The 27,722-nt window shown below is 47.9% G+C and overlaps 1 protein-coding gene across 1 annotated transcript in view; it reads left to right on the top strand.

Moving 5' to 3' along the window:
- Positions 1-27,722, top strand: part of LOC103190225 (deleted in malignant brain tumors 1 protein-like) — a 40,025-nt gene that overhangs the window by 5,292 nt on the left and 7,011 nt on the right. The window lies entirely within an intron of this gene.

Below are 27,722 nucleotides of genomic sequence, written 5' to 3'. Positions count from 1 at the left end.
TTGGGTGTCATCCGCATACATGTGGAAGTTAACCCCATGTCTGCGGATGATGTCACCAAGGGGGAGAATATAGAGGGTGAAAAGGAGGGGACCGAGGACAGAGCCCTGAGGGACACCACACGAGAAAGTGCGGGGGGTGGAGGAAAAGCCATTCGTGGTAACATAGTGAAGACGGTGGGAGAAGTACGACCTGAACCACTGAAGGACAGTGCCTTGAAGGTTGAGGTGGGAGGACAAGCGGTGGAGGAGGATAGTGTGGTCGACCGTATCGAAAGCTGCCGACAGGTCGAGGAGGACGAGGAGGCAGAGGGAGCCCTGGTCACAAATGGTCAGGATGTCTTTGGTGACCTTAACCAGGGCAGTTTCTGTGCTATGAGCAGCACGGAAACCCGACTGAAGTGAATGGGTGGAGAGGAAAGAGCGCAGTTGGGAGGCGACAACTCGTTCCAGGACCTTGGACAGAAAGAGAAGGTTGGAGATGGGCCGGTAGCTGGATAGGTGCGACGCATCAAGGGAGGGATTTTTCAAGGTGGGAGTGATGGTGGCAGTTTTTAAGGGAATGGGAACGGAGCCAGAGGAGCGGAACCGGTTGACGATGTCTGTGATATGTGGGGCAAGGAGGTGGAGCTGGGAGATAAGGAGTGGAGTGAGGATGGGGTCAAGGGAGCAGGTGGTGTGTTTCAGGGATAGGATGAGTTTGGTGACGGAGGGTGGGGAAACGGGTACGAAAGTGTGTAGGGGAGGATGGGTAAGAGTTGGAGTGTGGGAGGGAGTGGGTGTGGGATGGGTGGATGTTGGAGTGGAAGTGACCGCGGAGCGAATTCCCTTAATTTTGGATTCAAGGAAATCCAGCATCTCCTCGCAGTAAAGGTTGGAGGAGATGACCTGCGCGGGGTGGCGGTGGGGACGGAGGAGTCGGGAGAAAACAGTAGCCTGGGGTTGTTCTTCGCCTCCAGGATTATCCTGGAGTAGAAGGACGACTTGACCGGGGCTAGAGTGGAGCGGTCGATTTTGAGGAGGTCCACCCAGATTTGTCTGTGGACCGTTAGGCCAGATTTGACGCAGGTGCGTTCAGCGGCCCGCACCTGGCTCTTCAGTGAGCGGAGGTGGGTGGTGAACCAGGGGGAGGAGCGAGAGTAGGAGGCAGTACAGGAGGTGATGGGTGCAAGAGTATGGAGTGTGGAGGAGAGGGTGTTGTGGAGGAGGGTGAGTGGAGAAGAGGGGTCAGTGAGGGTTGAAGGCCAGAGGGAGAGGAGTTCAGTGGACTCCAAGGCAGCGGTTGGAGATTGTGGAGGTAACTTCTTCCAGGGGCGGTAGAAGATGGTGGTGGGTCTGGTGGAGGTGGGGAGGGGTGTCGAGGTGGTGAAGGAGATGAAGTGGAGGTCGGCGACGGCCTTGTCTTTAATAGTACCATCCGAGACACTGAGGCCCCGGGTAATCACGAAGTCGAGTGGGTGGCAGTGACTGTGAGTGGGGGAGTTGATGTGGAGGGAGAGGTTGAGCGAGGAGAGCAGAGAAGAGAAGTCAGAAGAGATAGAGCAGGAGGGGGTGAAGTGCAGGTTAAAGTCGCCCAGGATGATGAGGCGATCAGAGCAGAGGCAGAGAGATGTAAGGAGTGTCGAAATATCGGAGATGAAGGTGGGAGAAGTTTTAGGGGGCCGGTAGGGGAGGAGGATTTTGAGCGAGCGGAAGGAGGGGTGGGAGAGGGTGATGTGCTCAAAAGAGGGGAAAGAGCCAGAGGAGTAGGGGGATAGGGCAAGTGGTGTCCTTGAGATAAGGGCGACACCACCGCCACAGCGGTTGGGGCGAGGGATGCGGTGGGAGGTGCAGCCGGGTGTTGTGGCCTCCGTGATGGGGGAGGTGTCAACTGGGGTGAGACAGGTTTCCGTTAAGGCCATAATGTCAACGTTCTCATCAAGGATGAGTTCGTTGATGACCAGGGCCTTGTTACAGAGGGAGCGGACGTTTTGTAGTCTGATGTGAGTGAACGGTTGACAGAAGGGTGTGTGGGAGGGGAGGGGTGTCCAGGTTGTGAGGCAGGGGTGGGGGAAATGGGGATGAAGGAGGAGAGGTTGGCTCCACTAGTCTGTGTCCGGGGTGGCTGGCGAGTGTGGTGGGGAATGGGGCAGTCGGTTTGGCTGCAGCTGGACAGCCAACGCCGAGTGCCGCGGTGAGCCCGGCCGGCGGAGGATTCCCAGGCTGGAACAGGGGTAGGTTGTAGGAGGGTCAAGTGGGGATAGAAGGCGAGAGGGACGGAGAGAGAGGAGGACAGAGCGGGAGAGATGCAGAGGGGGGAGGGTTTGGGGGTAGAGAGGAGGGACGAGGGGAAGAGGGGGCTCGGGTCAAAGCGGCAGCCATAGTGCGCACGCGGGAACTGGGAGCAAGCGGTCAGGTTGATGGCATTATCCCGTAAGCTGGGGCTTGGGCAGCCAACCCAACAGGACCATGGTGGGCTCTGAGCCCTGGGGGAGGGGGGGAGGGGGTGCGCAGAGTTTTTTTTTATATATGTTGCGCGCGCACACTCCTGAAAACTGAACTATGACGTCAGCGGTTCCCTCGCTCCGCGCCCACACCGCACAGCCCAAACCCTCCAAACCCGCCCCACCCCCCCATGGCTGGACTCCCTGCCGCGTCGAGTTTAACTACCTGAGAGGTAGGCCCAGGCTCCTCCCCGCGCTGTCCTGCCGCCGCTCTCCATGTGGAACTACCAGATAACCTTGGTTCGACCATACTTAGAATACTGTCTGCAGTTCTGGTCCCCACAATATAGAAAGGATGTGGACGCACTGGAAAGGGTTCAAAGGCGATTCACAATGGAGATCCCAGAATTTAGAAGGTATGCCTATCAGGAAAGGCTGCACATTCTTGGATTATTTTGTCTTGAAAGGTGGTGGGTTAGGGGTGAACTGATAGAGGTCTTTAAAACATGAACTATTTTGATAGGTTGGACAGAGTGAAGATGTTTCCACTTGTGAGGTAGAAAAAAATTAGGGGCCATCAATACAAAATAATAACAAATAGAATTTTCTTCACAAAGAGAGCGTGGGAATGTGGAACAGGCTACATAAGGAGATATTGAGGCAAATAGAATAGATGTATTTATGGAAGAGGTAGGTACATGAGGGAGAAAGGATTAGAAGCTGATGCTTGAAGCCTTTGTTGAGAAAGGGAAGGAGGAGGCTCATGGGGAGCATAATCAGCGACATGGACTATTTGGGCCGAATGGCCTGTTTCTGTGCTGTATAAGCTTATTTATTCTAATGGATACCCAGTGTCACATCTCCTCTGCTAACCCAGTGTCACACATCCTCTGCTAACACAGCGTCACACGTCTGCTAACCCAGTGTCACACCTCCTCTCCTAACCCAGTGTCACACCTCCTCTGCTAACACAGCGTCACACGTCTGCTAACCCAGTGTCACACCTCCTCTCCTAACCCAGTGTCACACCTCCTCTGCTAACCCACTGTCACACCTCCTCTGCTAACACAGAGTCACACTTCTGCAGATTGTGATGGGATAGATAGAGTTAATTGCATGTATGTTTGAACTTGTGGTTGTGGATAATCTGTTTTATGTAATTGGCAGGAGGTAAACCCCCCAGAATGGTGAATGGAGGCAGCCGCTGTGCGGGGAGAGTGGAGCTGTACACCAATCACACTTGGGCGTCAGTTTGTGGAGAGATCCTGAACATGGAGATGGCAGCAGATATTTGTAATTATTTGGGATGTGGATTTGCTGTATCAACCTCAAGTGACGGTCGCTTTGGAGGAAGATCGGGGCCTGTGGTTGGTCGTCCTGACTGCGGACACGGACAGGACGGTGGCATTATATGCTTAGGTACAGGCCACAATAACGAAACGTGCATTGATAGAGCTTGCGGGGTGGGGTGGTTGGTGGGAAGGACGTGGCGAGAACAGTGCAGTGACAATGAACACAAGGGGCGCATATTGGTGCAGAAGAATGTGACTTTTAGACCATGGAGTTGAGTACAGTGTGTGAGTTTGATCAGGGAGTGTTCAGCAGAGGGGGAGTGAAAAGGGGGGGGGGTGGTGGGGGTGTGAAGGTGATTTTTAGAGTTGTGTTTGAACACTGGGTGTGGAGCCAAGAGAAATAAATATCAGCACGTGGTGGTGATTGCTAGCAGAGTGGTTAAATGTGAACACAGCGGAATGAGCACTGTTGAGTGATTGTGAACTGTATGGGTGGGTGAGCACAGGGGCGTGAGCACAAAGTTTGAGTGTGTGCACAGAATGAATGAATACGGAGGGGGTGGTGAGGAAAGTGAAGCGAGTACAAGGGGTGAGCATAGAGGGAAGTTTGAGGACAGGGAGAAGGGCTGTGAACAGGGGGAGGCGCTGAACACAAGTTGCAGAGGTTAGCATTGGGAGAGGGGGTGGACATCGGGGGAGGGGCTGAAAAGAAGATGTGGGCCGAGCATAAGGGAAGGGACTGTTCAGAAGGGTTGGGGATAATCAAAGGGGCAATGGCTTATCCCAGGGGGTGAGGCTGAGCACAGGATTGTGGGGCTGAACATAGTGGGAGGAGCTGAGCACAGTGTGATGTGCTGGACACAGGGTATGTGGCTGATCACAGTGGGCGAGCCTGACCGCAGGGGAAGAGGCTGAGCACAGTTTGAGTAACGAATCACAGCGTGTGTAAACTCTCTGGGTCAATTGACTTGTGACTGTTGATAGATAACGGGTGACGTGACTCATGCCCTTGCACCAACGCTAATAATTGACAAGCGTCCCTTATATCAGGAAGACTTCCCAAGGAACTGGATGTGAAGCTCCGCCACACCATATTCTTCCCTGTCGGGAAGAGATCATAATAATAATATAATATATTAATCCTTGCATTTCATACAGCGCTTTTCATGTCGGGAGGACGTCCCAAAGCGCTTCACAGAACACACTGTAAAGTGAATTGACTGTATATTTGTGGGCGAACGCGGCAGCCAATTGCGCACAGCAATGTCCCACATACAGTCGTAGTTTGAAAATGACCGATTTATTATTGTTTTTGGTTTTGGAGGATTATTATTAGGCTCTGTGTGGAGTAAGGAAACTTGCCCACGGTTTCGCCCTCATGGAATTGAACTCAGGTCTCCCACTTGCAAAGCGAGTGCTCTGACCACTGAGCTACAGGACTCCACTATTAGAATCACGGACAATAATCACAATAAACAGCATAGATCACACAAAAAGTCGTGAAGTGGATGATAGATTTTATTTTCGAGATTGTCGGCCAAGTCATCACGATGAGAAAATCCCTTCTGGTTTTGAATATGGCCCCGAGATCTGTAACCTCCACTTGAACAGGCAGTATGGGATCGGGCTCCCCTAGCTCACACTGGCACTCAGCTCACACTGACCATGAGCACGCATTAACCCCGAGCTCATACCGAACCCCAGCTCACACTGACCCCCGTCTCACACTGACACCGATCTCACACTGACGCCTGAGCTCAAACTGACCTCACGCTCTCACTGATCCCATTTCACACCGACCCTAAACTGACACCGACGCCGAGCTCACACTGGACCCGAGCTCACACTGACCCCACGGTCACAGAAACGTGTTCACTTCCAGCAGAAACCCAGATCTAATCAAGACCCGAATAATTACAGTCCACGTTTCTGCCTCATATTGAACCTCAGACAGAAACAGTCTCACATAATCAGTCTGGGAGCATTGTCAACCCTGACGTTAACCGTCACAGCACACATCAGAGCGAGTGTTTGCGAAATTATCTTGACTGTGCTTCTATTGTAGATTCGCTGCAAAAACCCAACATTTCCCTGAAGCCAGATTCCCGGGTGTTTGTGAGAGGGGAAAGCGTTGAGATCTCGTGTTCTGGCAATTATCCTGGCAGAAAATTCTCTTTATACAGAGACGGCGATTTTATCACATCACAATCAGCTCCAGAAAATAGCAACACGGCAACATTCACTCCATCGGAGATCAGGGATGGAAATTATTGGTGTAAATATACTAAACACAAGGACGGACAAGAGCTCACATTACCAGAGAGCGAGCGATTGGCAACTTCTGTGCGTGGTAAGAGTGAATGTCTGGACAATCACACCAATGGCCAATTAATGCCCCCTGGTGTCCAGTAACAGCGGTTAAAGCCCCAAAACACCATCCTCACCCTTTATCCACCCGCTCCGTGACTCGAGTCTCTCCCCATTCCTCCCTCCATCCGCATCTATTGATCTCTCCTTCCCTTCATCCCTCAACCTCCATTCTCCCCCCCACCACCCACAGCATTTTATTTCTCATTATCTCCCTCACTTCCGCGCAACGTTACTCCCAACCCTTTATTCCTCATTCCCACCAACACATCTATTCCTCCCTCCCGCTAACACGTTATATTCCTCAATTCATCCCGCACCTTCTATTCCCGTCTAGCCCACTAAATCCCATCCAATGTACACACAAATCCCCGCTCCTCCACTTTCTCCCTTCCTCACACACTGTATTCCCCTCTGCCTACCTCTCTCTCCGCCCCCCCTCCAACACCCCTGTTGCTATATCCCTCCGTTAATAACCTCTTTTCCCATCTCCCCCATTCACTCCCTTCCTCCCACACACTCTGTTACGCTCTGCTTTACTCACTCCGCCCCCCTCCCACATCCACTGTTGCTACATCCCACCCACACACTATCACGCGTTCCATCCCTACAACAGCCTATATTCCCCTTTCCCTTCTGTGAAGATCTAGCTTCTTTTTGGTAGTGACGCTGACTGATTCCACCCAGCTTCAGTCAGCGATTTCCATCATCTCACTCCCCTCTGTGGAAGTCGTTTCTCCTGAATTCTCTGTTTGATCCCCTGGATGTGCTCTTATCCCTTTGTTTGGAGACGTCTGAGGATCACACGATCAATTCAGATTGAATTCCCCTCCTGCCACCTCAGGCTGGAGCTGTGTGTTGCACCAGTCCCCTTCCTTCCCTGGCCACCCAGGTCCCAGCCGTCACTCCCCCTTCCTCTGTGTAAAGAAATATTTGCTTGGGTCTGTCATAAACTTGCACCTCAAACCCATATCGATCCTTTCGTACTGGCGCGTCCTCCTTTCTGGGAGACAAACCAATTATTACTGTTAATCTGACATGAACCGTGTCACAGCGCGAGTGTTTGTGAGATTATATTGACTGTATTTTAATTCCAGATCCGCTACAGAAACCCAACATTTCACTGCAGCCAGATTCCCGTGAGTTTGTGAGAAAGGAAAGCGCTGAGTTATCATGTTCTGGGAATTATCCTGGGAGCAATTTCTCTTTATACAGAAATGGCGAGTTTATCACATCACAAACAACTGAAGCGAATATCAGCACGGCAACATTCAAACTATTGGAGATCAGGGAAGGAAACTACTCGTGTATATATGTTATAAATATAGACGGACGACAGTTTACATCATCAGAGAGCGACCGAGTGGAAATCTCTGTGAGGGGTAAAAGCTCTGTAAAGTTACACACAATAACCTGTTTTTTTCTTTTGACCATTTACAGCAGCTCCTGTTTCAAACACTTTTTACACTGTCGATCATATTTCTATGTTATCTCCCAGTGTTGGCTGGAGTGTCTGACCAGGACGGAAATCCATCCCCGTGGTAAAACTGTTTCCGTTATGTAAACGCTCTCTTCTTTTACCAAAGGGAGAGATGCCCCTGCTGTTCTAATGATAACCAATTTAAGGTATATTTTTCCGTGAGACAAGTTTTCGCCACCCCAGACACTGCTGCAACATTGCTTCAGATATTTAACAAGCTAAACTCCACTGTTTGCATTGAGCACATTCTGGTATACAACGTCTTCTTGTCCAGCGAGGACTACCAAAATCGCTCATACCATCTTGGTGTATTGTTGGGAACGGGGTGGATGAATCCCGATCGTTACGTAACCTCTTGCCGATGAGCCAGGCTGCACTCTGCTTCCATCAACAGTGCCCTGGAATACCACTCATTTGCCTGGCTCAGTGACCGGACTGGAGACCACATCAAAGATATACTCGATGCCGTTCTTCGAAATCATTGCAGGTCACCAGCGCAGACACCGAAGAGATCCTCCTTAGCTCCCCGTTCCCAGGGTCAGAAGGCGAGAGTCTTGATTCATGAGGATAGTCGAGGGAAATTTGGGCTATTATCATTGGAACAGCGGAAAAATCACTTACTATAGCACTTTGAAATCAGGAGGAGATGAAACCTAAGTGATATTTTTAAATTGAGGAGTTTTTCCCAAATTAACTATTTAAAGTTGACAAATTGCTGTTTCTCCATTTCCCTCTAGGAAACTGGACCTGGAAGCACATGGCAGGATTAGCTGCGACAGTGATCTTTGTGCTTATTCTGGGATTGTGTGTGTGTAAGAGAGGTAAGCGGCCATTAATGTTATTCAATATTGAATATGATAAAGAAATAAAGGAAATAATGGAATTGAGCAGCAATGGAACTCACCACTGTGTATTGCGTTCCAGCTGTTTGACTGTTATTTGTTCTGGTATGCTACGCTGCTTCTGGGTCGATATAACATTGCAAGTTGTTGTTATTGTGAACATGTGCAGATGGCACCTAAGAAAAGTGTTGCCAAATCAATATTCACTGTTTAGCAATTCATTTGTAAACAGGAGACGGTTGGCAGCATTACTCCTGTTGAGCCGTAACCACATGTCTGCCTTTATATTCACAGAATAGGCAATACGTAGTTTGATACTTAGAGTACTTGGCAATAATGACATTTACAGTCTGTAGACAATGACCCTCTTGGTTTTAGAGCGTTGATTGCGATAGTCAGTGCTGAAGCTACTGTTGTTTAATAGTAGTCCTTCAATGTTCAATTCTTCAGTCTGCACCGGCGGTGAGACCATTAATCCAAGGCTCCGTCTACCTGATCATGTGGACGTCACAGATCCCATGGCACTTTACGAAAAGAGAAGGGAGATTTCTCGGTGTCCTGGCCAGCAATTCACCAAACAAAATTGACCACTCGCTCCGTGGCGGTTTGTGGAACACTGCTGTTTGCAGTTGGCTGCCGCATTTCATTTCCAAAATGCAGAGTAACTCTACTTTCTGTGAGACCTCTGAAGCTCACTGCAACATTTCGACAAGATTATAATTCACTGAATCAAATGCAAAGAATTTCTTAAATTTTATCTTGGGCCGAATCAATGCACGTTATCCTGTTACATTTTTTAGCCAAATTCGAATAATATTCTACAGCAGTAAGCAGGCTATACTTCACAGCACAATATTTTATAATAAAAAATAACAGAGAAAATAATAAATTGGAACAATAACTTACAATGGCCGTTACAGTGAATAGTAATGATAATATGAGACATGGTTGAAGAAATTGGTGTTGGGCTGTGAGGGTGTGAGCGACGGGTACATCAGAGTGAATCCAGGATGAATGTGCAGAGCACAGGGATGGACAGCTGAAATCTCGGCAATGACCACTGGTGTGAGGTGAGGGTGGGGGGCGGGAGGAGGGAGACGAGTTAACTGAACATGACAACGACTATCTGAAAGTGCTTTGAGGCTGATGACAGGGGAGGATTATTATCTCTCTCCATCGTGTCTTTGCTGCTGCTTGCTGCCCCATTGAAGCTTTGCAATCTAATCCCTTTCCTGCTCTATCCTCATCGTGCCTGTGCAGCTGCTGGAGGTTTCTACTCTAATACCATCTCCTTTGCCAGGAGATTCTCGAGAATGAAAGCAGGAATGGGGAACCTTAGCTGTGAGGACAGGCAGGAGAAGTTAGGACTTTCCCCATTAGAGTTGAGAAGGTTACCCTGGGACCTGAAAGAGGTCTTCAGATTCATGAAAGGTTTCGAAAGGCTAGATAAGGAAAAGCTGTTTCCCCTGGTAGGTGTGTCTGAGACTCGTGGTCGCAGTCTTAAGATATCTAACAAAAGAAGCAGAGGGGAGGTTAGAAGGTATTTATTCAATCAGCGAGTTGTTGAAATTTGTAATGATCTGCCTGAAAGGGCAATGAAGTCCGATTCAATAACAGCTTTTAAGAGATAACTGGATAGGTATCTGGGGATGACGGGTTTGCAGGGTTATGGGGAGAAAGCTGGTGATTGGGGTTAGTGAAAGTGACTTGCTCTCTCAAAGAGCCGGCTCAGACTCGATGGGCCGAATGGCCTCCTTCTGTCCGTAACATTCTATGAATCTATGAATCTAAGAAAAATCCTGCTTTCTTACCTTCATTCCTTTACTCGCTCCCACATTGGACGTCTTTGTTCTAATCCCAACCCTGCTCTCTCCCCATCGTATCTGTGCTGGAACTCGCTCTCTCACAAATCGGCGGGACCTGGAATGGCAGATCAGTCACTGTGGGCAAATAGTCATTCCATTCAACTTAGGGCAAAGCGCGAATGTGTTGAGTGGCCCCAAACTGATAGGGATAGGGAAAGTTTGCCAGACAGATCTCTCAGTTGCAAAATACGTAGTGTACATCTGTCTAGACTTCAGAAGTTACCCAAATGCACACTCTGTGGTTCCCACGCCCTGATTTTCTCCAGCCTCTATTTAATTCTCATGGTAGTTAGGTTGACAGAGTTACTACCCATTCAATAGAATACACTAAATTATACATTAGAATATACAGCACAGAAACAGGCCGTTCGATCAAACCGGTCTATGCAGGTGTTATTATTCCACTTGAGCCCCTTCCTGCCCTTCCCCAGCTTAGCCTTCAAGTATAACCATCTAAGTTATTCATTGGAACCACAAGAATTGCTATGTGTGGCAAGCTTGACTGATACTCATTTTAATGTTTGAATACTCGAAACCAAGGTGATGGGTTTGCAATCTAGTCAGATACCTGGCTGCCCCGTCCCCATTCCCAGGGAAATAATTTCACCACCTCACCTTCCAACTCCTTCCCTCTCCCCATCCATTCTCTCACTCACTTTTCTGAATTTCATCGCTTCAAGTATGCTGTGCTGATGAGACAAGAAACCGAGGTCCCGTGAGCTTGTTCAGGTGGACATTAAAGATGAAAGATAATTAATCTCACCCATTGTCCTTGCCGACAATACCCGAAATAAAATTGGTCATTCAATTTATGGCTCTTTGTGGGGCACTGTTGGGCGCAATTGGATGCGTTACTTTGCTCACAAAATATTTAGTCATTCACTGTGCAGTTAATCCTATGTAGCACATTTGGACGTCTCGACTTCGAGATAAGTTGTTATTGCAAACGCAACGATTATTAATATATTAGTTTGTGTCGAATAATTATCGTTGTCATTGTCATGAACATTTATTAATATTAATCATTAATATCTTGAATAATATTCTTAAATAACACAGTGTGTTGATGAAACCTGTTGGTGTTAAATACAGTTTGTCTTTGTTTCAGAAGCGATGATGAGAATTGCTCAATGTTCGGTACCTGCAGTGGTGAGTAGTGAAAGCATCATATTTCGAAGAAGTTAAAAGGGCAATATCAAATGGCATTATCATTGTGTCAGCCAAGCTCAGTCTCTGGTGTAACCCAGCTCAGGCCTTGTGTCAGCCCAGCTCAGCTTTATATCAGGCCTGCTCCGCGCTCTTTCAGCAAAGATCAGCTCTGTGTCAGCATAGCTCAGAAATAGATAAAACCAGCTCAGCCTTGCGTCAGCCCAGCTAAATCTTGTGTCAGCCCAGCTCATCCTAGCTCAGCCAAACTCAGATCCTGTGTCATCCCAGGTCAGCCGTATGTCAGCGCAACTCACGTCCTGTGTCTGCCCAGGCCCTGCATCAGACCAGACTAGCCCTGAATCAGCCCATCTCTTCCCTGTGACAGCCTTGCTCAGTGCAGATCAGTCCCTGTGTCAGCTAAGCTGAGGCCCTGAGTCAGCGAAGCTCAGTTCATGTTCCAGCCCAGCTCAGGCCTGGTGACAGCACAGCTCAAGTCCTGTGGCAGCCCAGATGAGTCTCATTGTCAGCTAACCTGAGGCCCTTGTATCAGCACAGCTCAGGTCTGTGTCAGTGCACTGGGACCCTGTGACAGCCCAGCTGAGGCCAGTTCAGGCTCTGTGTCAGTCCAGCTCTAACCTGTGTCAGACCAGCTCAAAGCTGTGTCAGCCCTGCTCAGCCCTTTGTCAGCCCTGTTTATCGCACCTCAGCTCAGCGCAGGCACTATGACAGATCTATGACAGACCAGGTCATTCATATGTCAGCGCAGCTCACGCCGTGTAGCAGCCGGGCTGATGCCCTGTGCATATTGGCTTAGCCCAGCTCAGCCCTGTGTCAGCGAACCTCTCAGCCTATGCCAAAATGGCTCAGCACTGTTGCAGCGCAGCTCATTCCCCGAGTCTGTGCATCTCAGTGCTGTCTCATCCCAATTCAGCCTTGTATCAACTGAGCTCCGCACTGTGTCAGCCCAGGTCAGATCATCTCATTCCCTCTGTAGCGCAGCTCGGATTCAGTGTCAGGTCATCTCAGCCCAACTCAGCAATATTGACAGCTCAGGTCCGGTGTCAACCCAGTTCAGCCACGTGTCTGCCCAGCTCAATGTGATGGCAGCGCAGTTTTGAACTGTTGACAGTCCACATCACGCCAGTGGCAGCCCAGCTCAGGCCCTGTTTGATCACAGATCAGACCTATGACAAAGCGATTTTGATCTTCTGTTATCCCAACTCAGCTCAGCCAGGCAAGCTTTGCCGTATTTCAGCCCATAGAAGACGAGCTCAGGGTCTGTGTCAATCGAGGTCAACCGTGTTTCGTCCCCGCTCAAATCTGTCGGAGCAGGTCAAAACTGTTTCAGCGCAGCTCAGACTCTTGTCTGCCCCGTTTATTCCACCCCAGCCCAGGTTAGACCATAATTCAGTGAAAATCATTATTATGACAGCGAAGCTCACGTCCTTTGTCAGACGGTTTCACGCCATTCTGCTAACTGTTTTAGTTCAGCTCAGCCCTGTCAGAATAGCACGAGCACTGCGGCCGCCAGGCTTAGCCCAGCTCAGCCTTGTGTCATCTCGGCTCTCAACATACGTCAAACTGGTTCAGCTCTGTGTCAGCACAGATCAGTCCCTAGATCCGTCCATCTCAGTTATGTGTAACCCCAGCTAAGGCGTGAGGATTATATCAGCCCATTTTCGCAATGTAGCAGCCCTGCTCAGAACATCTCAGCATCAGGCAGCCCTGCTTAGCCTGTGTCAACCCAAATCAGCCAAGTGTCTGCCCAGCTCCACGCTGTGTCAGCTCACCTCAGCTCTTTTGAAAGTCGCTATCAGACCCCGTGTCAGTGCAGCTCAGACCCTGTGCCAGCACAGTTCAGACTTTTGTCTGCCCAGCTCAGGCCTTGTTTGATCCCAGATCAGCTCTGCGAAAGCTCAGCCGAGCTCAGCCGTGTGTCAGCCCAGAGCAGTCGTGTTCAAGCCCCTTTTCAGCCCAGCTCCGTCTCTGTGTCAGTACAGCTCAGCCCAGCTCAGACCTGTGACAACTCAGCTAAGTCTGGCGACAGACCAGCTCAAGCCCTGTTTCAGCCGACCTTATCTTTATGTCACTCCAGCTCAGCAGATTGACTGTCCATCTCAGTTCAGTGTCACCTCAGTTCAGGATTTGTATCCGACCAACTCTGCACTGTGTCAGCAAATCTCAGGTCATTTCAGGCCCTGTGACAGCCCATCTCAGACCAATTCAGCTCTGTTGATAATCCAGGTCAGGCCCTGTGTCAGCGCTGCTCCGCCCAGTGTCGGCCCAGCTCAACACTGTGTGAGCCCAGATAAAACCTGTGTCAGCCCAGCCTCAGCCTTGGGTCAACGCAGCCCAGACCTGTGGCAGCAGAGCTCAGGACCTCTTTCAGCCCAGCTAATCCCTGTGTCAGCCAAACTCAGAATTACGTCAGCAGAACTCAGCCGAGCCCAGCCCTGTGTCAGCCCAGCTCAGCCCTGTGTCAGCCCAGCTCAGCCCGGTTCAACCCTGTGTCAGCGCAGCTTCACCGGATTTAAAATATGTTGGAGTGAATGTGCATTTTTGGGATGCTCCTGTGCGCAGTTAGGCTGATGCATTTGGGTGTAAAGTTCCTATAAGTTATATTACGACTGTGTGTCTGTGTGTGTGTGTATATATTTGTGTGTGTGCATGTATTTGCTTGTGTTTGTCTGTGTGTGCGTGTGTGTGTTCGTGTATGTAGGCTTTGCTCTCAAACAGCTCCTTTAAGCTCAGCAGAAACTCCCAAATACAATCATATTATTAACTTTGTTCCTATTTTGATTTGGAGGGATTGATCACACGCACACCTACATAAAATCACACACACATACACACAGGTACATGCAAACACATGGAAATTCACGTCTAAGCGCACTCTCGCATACACAACTACAAAGAGAAGCTGTGGATTGGGGTCTCCCGGGGGGCGGCGGCGGAGGGAGAGGGCGTGAGGGGGCGGGGTTTGTGATTGGGCTGGGGTGGATACAGGGGCTGTGGGGAGGGGGGGGGCGGTTGCGGATATATTTCCCACTGATCATCAGGAAATATGATGAGTTTTGGCCCTTTCCAGGACCCTGAAAACACCTTCACCAATCTGACATTACGGAACGGAAGTGAGAATTGCTGTGAAGCTGGTGAAGACGGTGAACCAGTCTACGTCAACAGCAGCATCTTTCAGGCCTGAATTGTGCTCTCAAATCACCCATTTCCCTTAAAGAGAGAAAGCAAGTGAGAGAGAGAGAGAGAGAGAGAGAGAGTGAGAGAGAGAGAAAGTGAGACTGAGTGACTGAGCCAGAGTGACTGATATAAATGATTGACTGAGAGAGGGAGAGGGGGGAGACTTGTTGAGTCTGAGCAAGAACGACTGAGTCAGAGAGAGCGCATGAGATGAATGAGTGATTGAGAGAGATAGAAAGTGAAAGAGAGAGAGAGTGAGAGATCGAGAGAGCGATAAACATTGAGCATGAGTGAGAGAAATTGAGAGATAGATTTAACACAGATAGGCAGAGTGGGAAAGGGAGAGAGATAAAGCGAGACTGAGTGATAGAAAGTTTTGGATCAGAAACATAATTTCTTGATTTACACAGTGGTTCAACAGGCAGGCCGCGAAGAAGAACAGGTGAAAGGTAGAGACAGTGTGATTGGCAGATAGAGAATATGATTGAGATTGGAAGAGACCGGGCTGCAAACGTAGAGTGATGGAGTGTGGGAGATAGTGTATGAGGATACAGAGAGTGGGTTTGGGAAAGAGGGGGAGTCAGTGAGGATAAATTGAGCGCTAGAAAGAAAGGCAGTGGTAGAGAGAGGGGGAGATAGTATGAAAGGACAAAGAGTATGTGACGGGAGTGGGTGGGGTGTGGAGGTTGGTGCGTGATAGTGATTGAGTGATAGTGTGAGAGTGGAGAGAGAGATGATGTGTGTGGGGGACGGGGTGAGGGAATGATTGCGAGACGGATGAGAGAGAGAGTGAGAAAGATAAGAGTGAGTAGGAAGACTAATTGTGGGGGAAGGAGAAAGTGCAATTGGGTTGAGAACGAGAGAGTGAGAGGGGCGAGAGGGTGTGACAGACGATTGAGTGAGAGAGAGGTCAGACTGAGTTTGTGAGAGTGGGCATGACAGAATGTGGGAGCGATTGAGAGGTAGAGCGAGAGAGAGAGAGAGAGAGAATGGGGCGGACTATTGTGTGAGAGAGTGCATGACAGAATGAGGGAGAGATTGAAAGGTAGAGCGAGAGAGAGGGAGAGAGATAGAGCATCAGGCAGAGGGCGAGAGAGAGAAGTACAGAGATTGAGGGGGTCCAGGACAGAGAGTAAGCGACTTGTCGTGCAGCTTACTCACAGATTGCCCCCTCAATCCCTTGTGAGAAAGTATTCTATATCCACACCCCCTCTACGCCAGCTATAAATGTGCAAACTCACGACCTGGCCATGTCCTTTAACCCGCAAACATTTTCCCCCCATCCCATCTGACCCACCATCACCATCACTGCTCAGTCGGCAGTGTCGACTATTGAAGATATCAACAACAACAACAACAAGATTCCATTTAGAGAGCCGCATTTACGTCGGTAGGATGTCCCAAGGCGCTGGGCAGTCGGACACATCCTTTCAATGTGAAAAGTTATCTGTGTAAATGTTATGTTTGTGGAAGAGAAACAGAAACCTATTGCTCATTTTACGTTTTTCAAATAGAGAATCCGGCCCGCGGCACCCAGAAGTTTGGGGCCAACACGGCTTGAAATCTGACTCGAGTTCGGCTCGAAATGCTTACATTGATTAGCTGACGCGTGGAATCACAATCCTGATTATAAATAAGTTTTATGATCAGGTGAATGTTGTTTATTGTATCCCTGTCCGTATTGTAATGATCTTAGACAATAAACCTAAACCGAATCATCTGTACCTTTTGTCGAAGTTTGATGTATACCACAGTGTACTTGGTATAACTTTCGATAAAATGTTCTGGGAAAACAGTAATTTGATCGGAAGTAAGAAGATGTTGATCACGGTGGCAGTTCTTTGTTAGATGTTGATGTAACGGTCTGTGTTGTTTAATGAGACTCAGCTGATGGGAACCATAATCCAAGCTATACAACATCAAAGCCACTGTATTCATCCGATCAACCCATTGCAGTGGACTTTACTAAGCTGTCGTAAACTTTAATTTGATTACTAACCCGTCGTTCGCGTTAGTACGAAATGTATAGTTTTGATTATCTATAAGGTTGCTAATATTTTATAAAATTTTACTCTATACAAGGGCATTTGTGTCCGTTCATAATGTCACAAATTAAATAATGTTTGAATTCGCGTTTCCCAGTGTTTAATCCAGTCTGAGTACTACTAAGTATAATAATTCTTGCAATTTATAAAGCGCTTTTCGCATCTTCTAGATGTCTCAATGCGATTCACACAATATGCTGCAAAGTGAATTGAACGGAAAATTGTGGGCGATACGCGGCAGCCAATTGAGCACAGCGGTGTCCCACAAAGAGTCATGGATTGAAAATGACCAACTTATTATTATTTTTTGTTTTGGAGGGATTATTAATAGGCGTGTGGAGTAAGGAAACTTGCACAAGGTTTCGTCCTGCCTGGAATTGAATCCAGGTGCCTCGCTTGCAAGGCGAGTGCTCTAACCACTGAGCTACAGGACTCCGAGGCTCTCAAGGTAGACAAAGCAATCGGCCATCAACCAAAAATAAGATGAACTTGTCTGAGGGGTTTTCAGAGCTGTTTAATGACCTAAAATCAATTGTGTGCAGTGTTACATAGCCCTGACCTACAAAGCGAGTTTATTATGCAAATAGCTCTAAGAGGTCGGTCTGGTTGCCGTTCTCTCTGAAACATTTGATGGATTCAGCACCCGATGTAACACCTCCTTGGCTAACCCTACCTTTAAGAGTTAATTGGCTTCCTTTTCAGATAGCAGGCACAGGCACGATGAGTCGAGATGCCTCCTTCTGTTCTGTACAATTCTATGATTAAGTGATTTTGTGTTGCCAGTTCGGCGCCAAAGAGATCCAGTTTTACGACAGCAGATTAATACTGGGTTGTGTAATCCGGAATGCATAAGCACTGCGAAAGTTTGGTAGGCATTGCACTCAATATAATCATCTGCCGATTGAGACGATTTTATTCCAGCATTACTCCAACAGAACAGCACATTCAGCAAGGCAGCACAGTTTTGTTATCTTACACTTTATAGTGTCTGTAGTTGGTTAGGCAGCATGCAAGCCTCCAATGACAGATTGCACATTGCATTCCATTCAACTGGAATTCCCATGTTGAGATGCGATGCATAGAAATATCAGCGTTCAGTTTGGTTACTATCAATCTTTATGAGTTCCAACATGACACACAACTGAGCATAATACAAAGTGGTGAACCTTGCATACAGTTCAGCTCATTACAATATCATACGGAGGCGGCTGGTGTGTATGATCAGTAAAGTGCCCCCAGCGCTGAGGGTGGTGCCGTCTGTGTGTTTGTGTGTGTGTGTGAATGTGAGTGTGTGTCCACTTCTCGCAAACACTCACTCGCTGCGATTACCCTTCACCACAGCACCCTCTCCACCACATTCGACACCCTTGACACTATCATCTCCCGAACTACCTCCTACTCCCGATCCTCACCCTGGTTCACCAGCCACCTCCGCTTGCTTAAGGGCCAGGTGCGGTCTGCCGAACGCACCTGGCTCAAATTCGACTTAACGGCCCACTGCCACATCTGGCTGGACCTCATCACGATCTACCGCTCCGCTCTCGCCTCAGCCAAATCATTCTTCCATTCCAGGTTAATCGTGGAGGCGAGGGGCAACCCTGGAATGTATTCTCTACTACCAACTGGCTACTCCGCCCTCACCGACACGCCTCGCAGAATCAATCGTCTGACTGTCACTGCGAGGAAATGCTGGACTTCCTCGAGTCCAAGATCAGCCACCACTGCCCTCCCAAATTCCAACACATCCCTAACCCCACCCCACACGATTGTCCATCAGATAATTATCCGTCGCTCCTTCCAAACCTATGAATGCGTCACCACTCCTCTGTCTTTACCACCGTAATCTCCAGGAAGCCCACGGCCTGCTCGCTGGTCCCCACCCCCACCACATTACTTAAATCCCAACTCCAGCTCTTTGCCCCACAGCTCGCCGACATAATCAACCTCTCCCTGTCATCCATCCACTCTCAAAACAGCCAATATCACCCCGCCATGAAGAAACCTTACCTTGACCCATGACAGCTATCTAGCTACCAGCCCATCTGATTCTCCCCATCCTTTCCAAGGTCCTTGAGACAGCCGTTGCCTCTCAGTTTCGCACTTTCTTCTCCTCCTACCCCCTCCATGAACACCTCCAATCGGGTTTTCATTCCGCGCACAGCACGGAAAATGTTCTGAGGGAGCACAAGTGCAAACACAATGGGGAGCACCAACGAATGGGACTGAAGTGGAAACCTGCACTGGGGAGGGAGGACCATCAAAGACAATATGGGGAGAGAGCTGGGAATGCTATAAGAAGAGAGTTGCAGTGGGGTGGAAGCACCTGCGCAGGAAGGATAGGAAAAGAGAGCATGGATTAGAATGGAAATGTACTCACCTTTCCCCTCTTGGAATATACTGTTTACCTGCAGTATAGAATGCAATAAATGTGAAATATTCTTCAGTACTCGTTTTATAATGTAGTGGGATTAATTTAATAATCCTCGCCTTTATTTCATAGTAAAAAGACCCTCACAGGCAACTGTTGCCATGTGCAGTCCCCCAAGCCACCCACCCTAGACCGCACCTGCCCCCACGTTAGAATTTAAACTTTTTGTATAATGTTAGAATCATAATAGATGTTGCGAACAGGTTAACTTTTAAGTTAAGTGTGGGGGGTAACTGGACTGAAACACATGAGTTTCCCAGGATCACGTGAGTGTCTCAAGGATAAGATGCGTACTACTGCCCTGCAAGTACACAAGATAACGGACTGTCTCAAGGACAGTGTGTTTGTGTGTGTGAGGCACGTACACTCCATGAGATGTTCACGTGAACCAAGCATGATTTTGGCCAGGTGACCTAATATCCGCACCATGATTGGATGTACACAAGCTTAAGAGACTGTGCCAGACCAAGATCGGCGCCCATGACAGTACCTACCGTGTATGAAGACTGAGAGCGAGAAAGCAGAAGTAGACGACCACGAGGAGGGATTACGCGGTACTATTGTTCTGTTAGTGAATCTATTGATTGTGCTTAATTGCCCACACCCATCGGGAACTTGGACCGATCCTGGAGTTTAATAAACACTACTCTGGTTGCAAACAGTGGTTGTCTTTGATTGGAACTCGAAAGAAGGTTTTTCCTTAACAATTTGGCTTAGTCGGCAGGATCGTTCAGGAAAGTGGGACGGAGTAATTACAATCAAGCCTTGACGAAGGTTTATGTTAAGTTTTTAGTTAGTTATTTATAAATGTTTAGTTTTTAGTTATTCTCCTATAGGTGTTAAGTTAGTCCAAACCGAGGGAAGGAAATCCCCGATTACCTCTGGGTAAGGAGAGGGACTGGGACTGATAATAATTGAATGTTGTTGTATTTCAATTGTGACTGTGGTCGCTGAAAATAACCTGTTGGTTTTGACTGAGCTGTGAAATTCAACAGAAAGCTCATTAAGAGAGTTGGTACCGTGAGTCGTGAGGTAAATTTCAACTGTTTGGGCAGCCAGTGCAAGCCGAAGAAAACTCACTATTTCCTTGGGTAAGGAGAGGGACCAGGACCGACAGTAATTGACACTATGGCCCCGGGAAATAATTCTTGTTGTGACTGGGCTGTGAACTTTGAAAGGAAGCTCATTAAAACGGTTCAGAAGTTGAAGTTGGGGGCGAACGATGAGAATATTCCGCAGCCAAGTGGCGCTACAGGGTATAAGCCTTTAGTAGGAGAAATCGAGGAGTTAGGCATTCAGCGGAGGTTGAGTGGTAGCGAGAAGGAAGTTTTGTTGAAATAATGGGCTGTCGTGAGTTGCCAACACCTCGAAGAAGAAAGACACATATGGCAGTAGGAGAAAAACCCCCTTGAAGATTTGACCTCATGTAAGCAGGTTGCAAATGAAGGTCCCCTGGCTTTCCATCATAGACTGTGGCAGCTATATTCAGCTAATCAGGAGAACGCCACGAATCGGCAAAGAAGCGAGGGTTCTGCTAATTACAAAAAAAATGCTGGTTAGGGAAATTGAATAAGAATACCTCTGCTGCTATGGGGTTAGGCATAGATCCCGCCTCCATTTGGTAGATTTAGGCTCTACAGCAACCTTGCTTAATTTCGACAACCAAACGCTTCCTCCCCTAAAGGGTGAATGTTTGGAATTTTCTGGTGTATCTGGTCGCCCTATGTATGGTCAAGTGTTGCGTCATTTTCCTGTACAATTGACTTGTAAAGCAACAATTGTTTTAAAACAGCCAATTTCTGTAAATTTAACCACTGAACCCGGTATATTCGGTAGCGATGAACTAACCTCGCGTAACGCTATGCTTGACTGTACGAATCATTGTTTATGGTTAAATTAACATCCTGGTCAGGGTCGTTTTTGTGAAATATTAGATCGGCATGCTGTGTGCTCTATTAAAAAGCCCATCCCGTACCGTCCAGTTCAGTCAAGTCACCCCTGGATTGGTCCAATATTATCCCTCATGATTCCTGGCGGTTAACCATTGATTATCGGCAGCTTAATAAAATTACACCTGCTTGTGCCCCAGTTGTAAGTGACATGAGCCAGCTTCTGAAGGACATCCCGAATGGTTCTCGACCCTGGATATTGCAAACGGATTCTGGAGCATTCTTCTAAAACCAGAGGACCAGCATAAGTTTGCGTTTACGTTCAATTGTCAACAGTACACTTGGACAGTACTAACTCAAGGCTTCCATAACAGTATTCATTTTACAGTATTTTCTGTGAAGCGCTTTGGGACATCTAGAAGATGTGAAAAGCTCTGTATCAAATGGAAGGATTATTATTCTTATTATTTATCAATGACATTTCTGCGTAATTCTGAGTCTCACTTATGAAGAGACACCACAATTGCCCTCTGGATACTGACAGAGAGGAAGGTTAGCGTATCTCAGACACAGTCCTGGTTAGGTTTAACTTATTAATTCTCTTTTGAATACAGGAGAATTATTTTACTCTCGGATTTCACATGAATTAAAATAATTTGCACAAATTGTATCTGCTAATTTCCTCTCTTGCATATTAATAACTGAGTTGCAGCTTGAAAGGAAGAAATGTTTGCTCTCGTTGTGGTCACCTGGTGTATGGCAGCCGGAAATCCGATTCCTTGTCTGATTGTAAATTCGGACAAGACAACAGCGCTGCGGAACTCTCAAGTAACTCTTTATTACCCAAAGAAACACAAAGGCTTCAAATGGTACAGCAAAATAGTGGAAGCATGTTGTTTTATTTGCAAAGTTTTTGCAAATATGTATTCCATTCAACAATGATAATGCCTGCGATATCACAGCGTTTAGCTCGGCTATTAATTAATCAGAATATTCCCACAAAAAAGAGGTAAAGTTCAAATATCCCTCTTGAGGACAAATGTATGGATTAGCAAAGAACTATTATCAGTTCAAAGTTTTTCTGGAAAAAAAAGTGACAAATCTCGCTTTTCTTTAATAGCATTTCTATTATTTTTAAAGCTGCTGTTCCTCACAAACACTCACATCCTCCTCTATGTTTCTGTAACTGAGCTATGGAATTTTTCCACTTCAAAATTTTACATAAACCTGAAAGGCACAGCAGAACTTTGTATGATGGCACACCGAGTACAAAAAATGGCATAGAGTGATCCAGAGAACCAAGCCATTCCACCCAACTGGTCCATCACCAGAGCTCCCCACACCCCGATCCTTCCCCACCCCGCCTCCGCCCCTTAGGATCCCTTCTTACATTCATCTAGTCCCCATTACTACAACATTCTGTTACTCAATACTCCACCCCTCTGTCCCCCTCTCCTACACCACTGTTTTTACTGCTCATACCCCTCTCTATTCCCTTCTAAACATAGCAATTTAAATACACTGACATTTTCACGTCAACCACAGAATATGGTAGCAAATTCCGCAATTTTTCCATACTCTGTGAGACACTCTATCCTCCTAACCTCCCATAATAGACCATATAAACAAAGTATTGCATTCCTTACCTTTGATAAATCAACATCCGCATCAGGACTCATTAAAGCATTTCGCAGGCTGTATGGCAATGCGCAGTTCTCGTTGCTGATAACCTACATTAGATTTACTGCTTATAAGTTGTGATTCCACAGTTTCTTCATTTATACTTCTAGTTCCAACTTCAGAGCCAATTTTTTTGCTGATCTCATCGTGTATGTTTAGGTAACTGATGGCATTTAACATGGTAAATCCACCTAGGTTTCCGTTCGGATCGCTGTCTGGCAACCGTTCATCCTGCTTGTCCAGCTGACACCACTCTACCCGTTAGTTAGGGCTGCAGGAATAACAAGAGCTGAGTGGGAGCAATACCTCCGCGCAGTGACTGGTCTGCTCTACCAGGTCTTGCCGATGAGCCAGGCTGGGCTGTCATCAGCATTGAGTCCCCCGGGATACTGCGGGGGATCAAAGACGGAAGTAATAACGAAAGTATTAAGTCTGAGCAACTGAAAAGAGGAAGGATTTGATCCGATAGAGAGGAAAAACTGAAATAATACATCTTTATCTCCAGTTTATATTGTGTTAGATTTCACTCCAGGTCTTATCTCTGTGTCCAATCCTTCCATAGTGTTTAACGGGAATGAGGTATAGTGTGTAGTGACTATATGTTGGCAGACGAACACAAAAACATGGATGCGCATAGCAATGGAGAAGAACTCACTTCTCCTTTCCACAACAAGCAACGCCCTTTGTGCCCAGTTCTGCTCGCAGTGCCCTTACTCACCATATTAAAATAACTTATTGCAGTTTATGTGAATCAGCTTCACACTGTCCTGTTACATGTGAGCCTGAGGCAAATGTTGCAACAATTCCTGTAATGGACATCACAAGACATGCTCGTGCCGCCTGGTCTCTGCAGAAAGGAAGAGAGAGAGAGAGAGAGAAGCAGAGGCTGAGTCTCCGATTCCCAGCTCTGAAATTCGCTCAATATCCATCTCAAAGTCACAGCTCCGGTTCGTCTGTGTGAGTGTCTGTGTTTGTGCGTGTGTGTCAGATTGTTTCTCAGTGCGCTTTTGTCACAACAGCTCTGTGTATGTCTGTCATAGGGAATTGAATGTTTGGGAATCACAAGCTCCGTATTCCTGGCAAACGCCGCTTCAGAGATTTACTGCGTGTGGTTGATCAATAAGTCTGCGGAGACCCCTCCCCATCGGACACAAACACAAGACCCCAAGCTCTGAGCTTCCCACGAACTCCTCCACATCCTCGATATGAAGCCATGGCTTCTCATCTTCGGTGAGTATTATTTCTAACCCAAACACAGTGACGGCTCAGCCAGGGAATGGAAAGGAGCGTGGCTTCTTGTTTCACCTACAACTATCCTTTCTGCCTCACCTCTCTGCCATGAAACGGTCTGCTTTCCACCATATCCGCAACATTACTCGGCTCCGCCGTTGTTTCAAAGCGCTGGCCACCAAAACCATCATACACGCATTCATAGCATCCGGGCTTGCCTGCGACTATACAAACTCACCCCTTGTCGGCCGCCAGAACTCCACCCGCTATAAGCTGCAGGTCACCCAGAACTCTGCAGCCCATATCGCCATACACCAGCTCCTGCCTGATTCACGTCTCCAGCCTCAAAATCCCCACCATTCTCGGGCAGGCGTTTGCCCACTCCACACTCAGAAACTCCATTCTGCAGTATGCCCACTTCGAATCTTCCTTAGTTCATTCAAGATCCATCGTAACACCCTTCTCTTTGACCGTTCTTTCGATGACCATCCTTCCATCGTGACCTCCACACTCCTTAATGCCTGCCATCAGCTTGTGTACCAAACTCTGTCTGCCCAGCGCCAAAGTCGACCTCCGACGTGAAAGACCCTATAGAACAAATAGAAAATTATATTTATGGAGCACTTTTTACGTCAGAAGAAACTCCCTCCGCGCTGGACAGTCAGGTTTCAGGGCCCGAGCATGGGGAAGGGGTGGGTTAGGGATGAGGGATGGCAGAAAGTTGAGAGGGCGACTAAAACACGATCGAATCGGAGAATCTTGAGACCGCCTTGAAGGAGGCAAGGGAGGAACCCGTGCGAATGGACTGTGTGATGGAGTTCCAGAGTGTGGGAGCAAAGAGGCTGAAAGCCCGGCCACCGATGGTAGGGCGTGTCGGGTTGGAGCCCGCTGAAAGTAGGGAGCGGGCAGTTCGGTAGGCACTCAGCAGATCAGAGAGGTAGAAGGGAGCAAGGCCATGAATGGCGTTGAAAGTGAGGACGAGGATCTTGAATTCGATCTTCTGCTGGATGTAGTTTCGTTTTGTTGGTAGAGGAGAGGCGGGAGAGTGGAGAGGGTAGAGAAGAGAAAGAGGAGAAAGGCGTTAAGAGAGAGTGACGCGAGAATGGAGAGAGACGGGAGATGGCAGAGAGGGTATTGGGAGAGAGAGTGGAGTGGTGAGTGAAATCAGAAAGTGGAGAAGAGAGAGAGAGCAGGGAAGAGAGGGAGTGTGTTGGAGAAAGAGAGAATGGAGAGCAGAGAGGAATGAGATGTTAAAAGGTTGAATATTGAGTATAGAGTGGTCCGGGTTGAGGGAGAGAGGTGAAAGGCAGCGGGAAGAGGGAGGCGTGAATGCAGAGGGACTGCGAAAGGAATGGTGGAAAGGGAGGGCTAGAGTGATTGAAGGGGGACCTCGTGCTGTTGTCACTGACAGAGGGAAGGTTGAAATTTTGTGGAAGTCTTTGCAATGATAAAGTCCTCCTGGACATTTCCCCGTTTGAAGGGCGCTGTATAAATGCAAGTTGTCAAAACGCAAGTTGTTGCTCATGGCGAACGGGAGCGGAGCGACCAGGAGTAAACAACAGCCAGTGAGCGCACTGCTTATCGACAGGGAGAAACATTGTGTTCTGCCTATAAACGGGGTTTGAGATAAACTTCTCTTTTTCTGGACAGTCACCAAACCCAGTCTTCTGCATGAATAGAAACAGAAACGGTCCTTGCACAGAAATGCCGTTCTGTTCTATTCCCATACCATGCTGTCTCTCTCCCCATCATGCCTGTGCATGTGCACGATCCCGAAGCGGAGCTCTTTCCGCTAGTCCCATTTATTGCTAACTCTCTGCCTGTTGTTTATATGATCGTTCTCGCTGCAGCACAGGAGTTCTCCAATGTATTTCCATTCTCTTCTTTCCTTCTCCTTGTCGTTTGTATTCGGGTGCTGGTTCCCTCACTGGAGCTCCCTATTCTATTCCGATCCTCTCTCTCTCTCTATCCCCACTGGAGTCTATTATGTTGATCAACTTAAATGGCTTCCTTGTAATTAAGGACAAAATATTGGTAATGTGACAGACCGGACAGATTAGATCCCCGGTTGCATGAATTGCTGTGTTAATTGCCTGTCAACCTGCCCGCTCCCTACGTTCAGCGGGCTCCGGTCTGTTACATGTCTCCCGCCCGACCCTCCCTACCTTCGGTGCCGAGTTTTTAGCCTCTCTGCCCCCATCCTCTCGAACTCCATCCCTCTGTCCCTTGACCTCGCGTCCTAGCTTGCCTCCTTCAAGGTCGGTATCAAGATACTTCTCTTCAATCGTGTCGTTGGTCGCCCTCCCACCGCTCTACATTCCCACCCCACCACACAAACCCCAATCCCCGCAACTCTGCGCACCCCCATTCCCGCACTCCATACTCGGGCCTCGACCTCTGACTGTTCAGCGCTATGAGACTTTCTTCCGACGTGAAAGGCGCTCCATAACTATAATTTGGTGGTTGTTAATAATTCCTGCTTTGACTTTTTTTTCCATTGTGCAGTGATATTTCTGAAGAGAAAGACAGTGGAATCTGCAGGTTAGTGACACAATCTCACAAAGAGAAGCTGCTATGGTAGATTCTAAGAGTGAGACTCGGCCTGGGAGGATGGTGGAGAAACTCACGGTTAGGCCTCTGGGTTTTGGAGGGTGCGGTCACAGCTGCCCCAATGTTTGTGGATATATGGAGGTATGCTCTGAGTGGGGTTATGCCAGGGAGTAGCGTTGGGGGTGGGGGTTGTCTGGGAGAAGTTTAATGTGTAGGGGATGCGCCATGGGGCGCCGTATTCTGGGGGGCAGTTACTGTGCATGAAGGGGTGCTATATTGGGTGGGGGCTATGCTTCGTTGGGGTCTCTTTGCCATGTTGGAGCGCCTGTGCCGTGAGAGGTGCTATACCCTGTGTTACTGTGGGCTGACTTGGGAGCTTGTCTGGGGTTTCTGTGCTTTGGTGCGTGTACCTTATGGGGCAGGATTTGTGAAATGAGGTTGGGCTGTGCAACGGGAGAAATGTTTGCTTTGTGTGAAGACGATAAACTGCGGCAGTGATTGGCGAAGGGGGTTCTGCTTTGTGGAGCGGTGCTGTGAATGAAGGACTGTATTTTGATGGGATGTGCATTTGGGAGCCGTTTTGCCCTTGGAAGCTGGGCGCTGGGCACTATGACAGGGGCAGTGCAGATATGAGTGGCTGTGCAATGGGAATGTTTCTGTGCCCTGGGGATGGGTCAGCTGTTCCCTGGGTGTTTGTGACTGAGGGTCTGTGCCAGCATGTGTGGGGCTCTGCAGGAGTGGCTGTTCCTGCGGTGTCAGCTGTGCACTGGGTGGCAGCTGTGAAATGGAGGGTATGTTGGGAGACGTGGAATCTCTCTGACTTGGGCCGTATTGTTTGTGATGCTGAATTGTTATGCCACCTCCCCACCCCCCCACTCACTCCCCCTCCCCTCCCCGGAGAGAATAGCCCTGAGGTGGCTGAGCTATGATTCTGCAGTATCATGTTGGCCTGTTTAGTGTCTAACTCTCCTTGTTTGAGTATCAACTGTTTATCTCAACTTTAGCAGAGAAATGTTGTACGCTTGGAGCTCTTTAACATGGTATCGACAGAGAAAATAACACACCATTCTAGAGATGTGCACCTGTACTAATATATTCTATAACAAATTAGAAAACCAATGACATTCTTTTTTGGATGAGACTCCTAATGTTATAGGAAGTATAATAACATATATAAAGTGTGTTAATATGAAATATCGTCATCTAACATACGCAAACAATTATCTAATATAATATGTAATAATATAAATTACAATAATGTAATAAAATATATTAATCTAATATTAAGTA

This window comes from Callorhinchus milii, unplaced genomic scaffold, assembly GCF_018977255.1.
Source record: "Callorhinchus milii isolate IMCB2004 unplaced genomic scaffold, IMCB_Cmil_1.0 Scaffold40, whole genome shotgun sequence".
In the NCBI taxonomy this organism is placed as follows: Eukaryota; Metazoa; Chordata; class Chondrichthyes; order Chimaeriformes; family Callorhinchidae; genus Callorhinchus; species Callorhinchus milii.
This window is presented reverse-complemented; position numbering and strand designations above follow the sequence as displayed.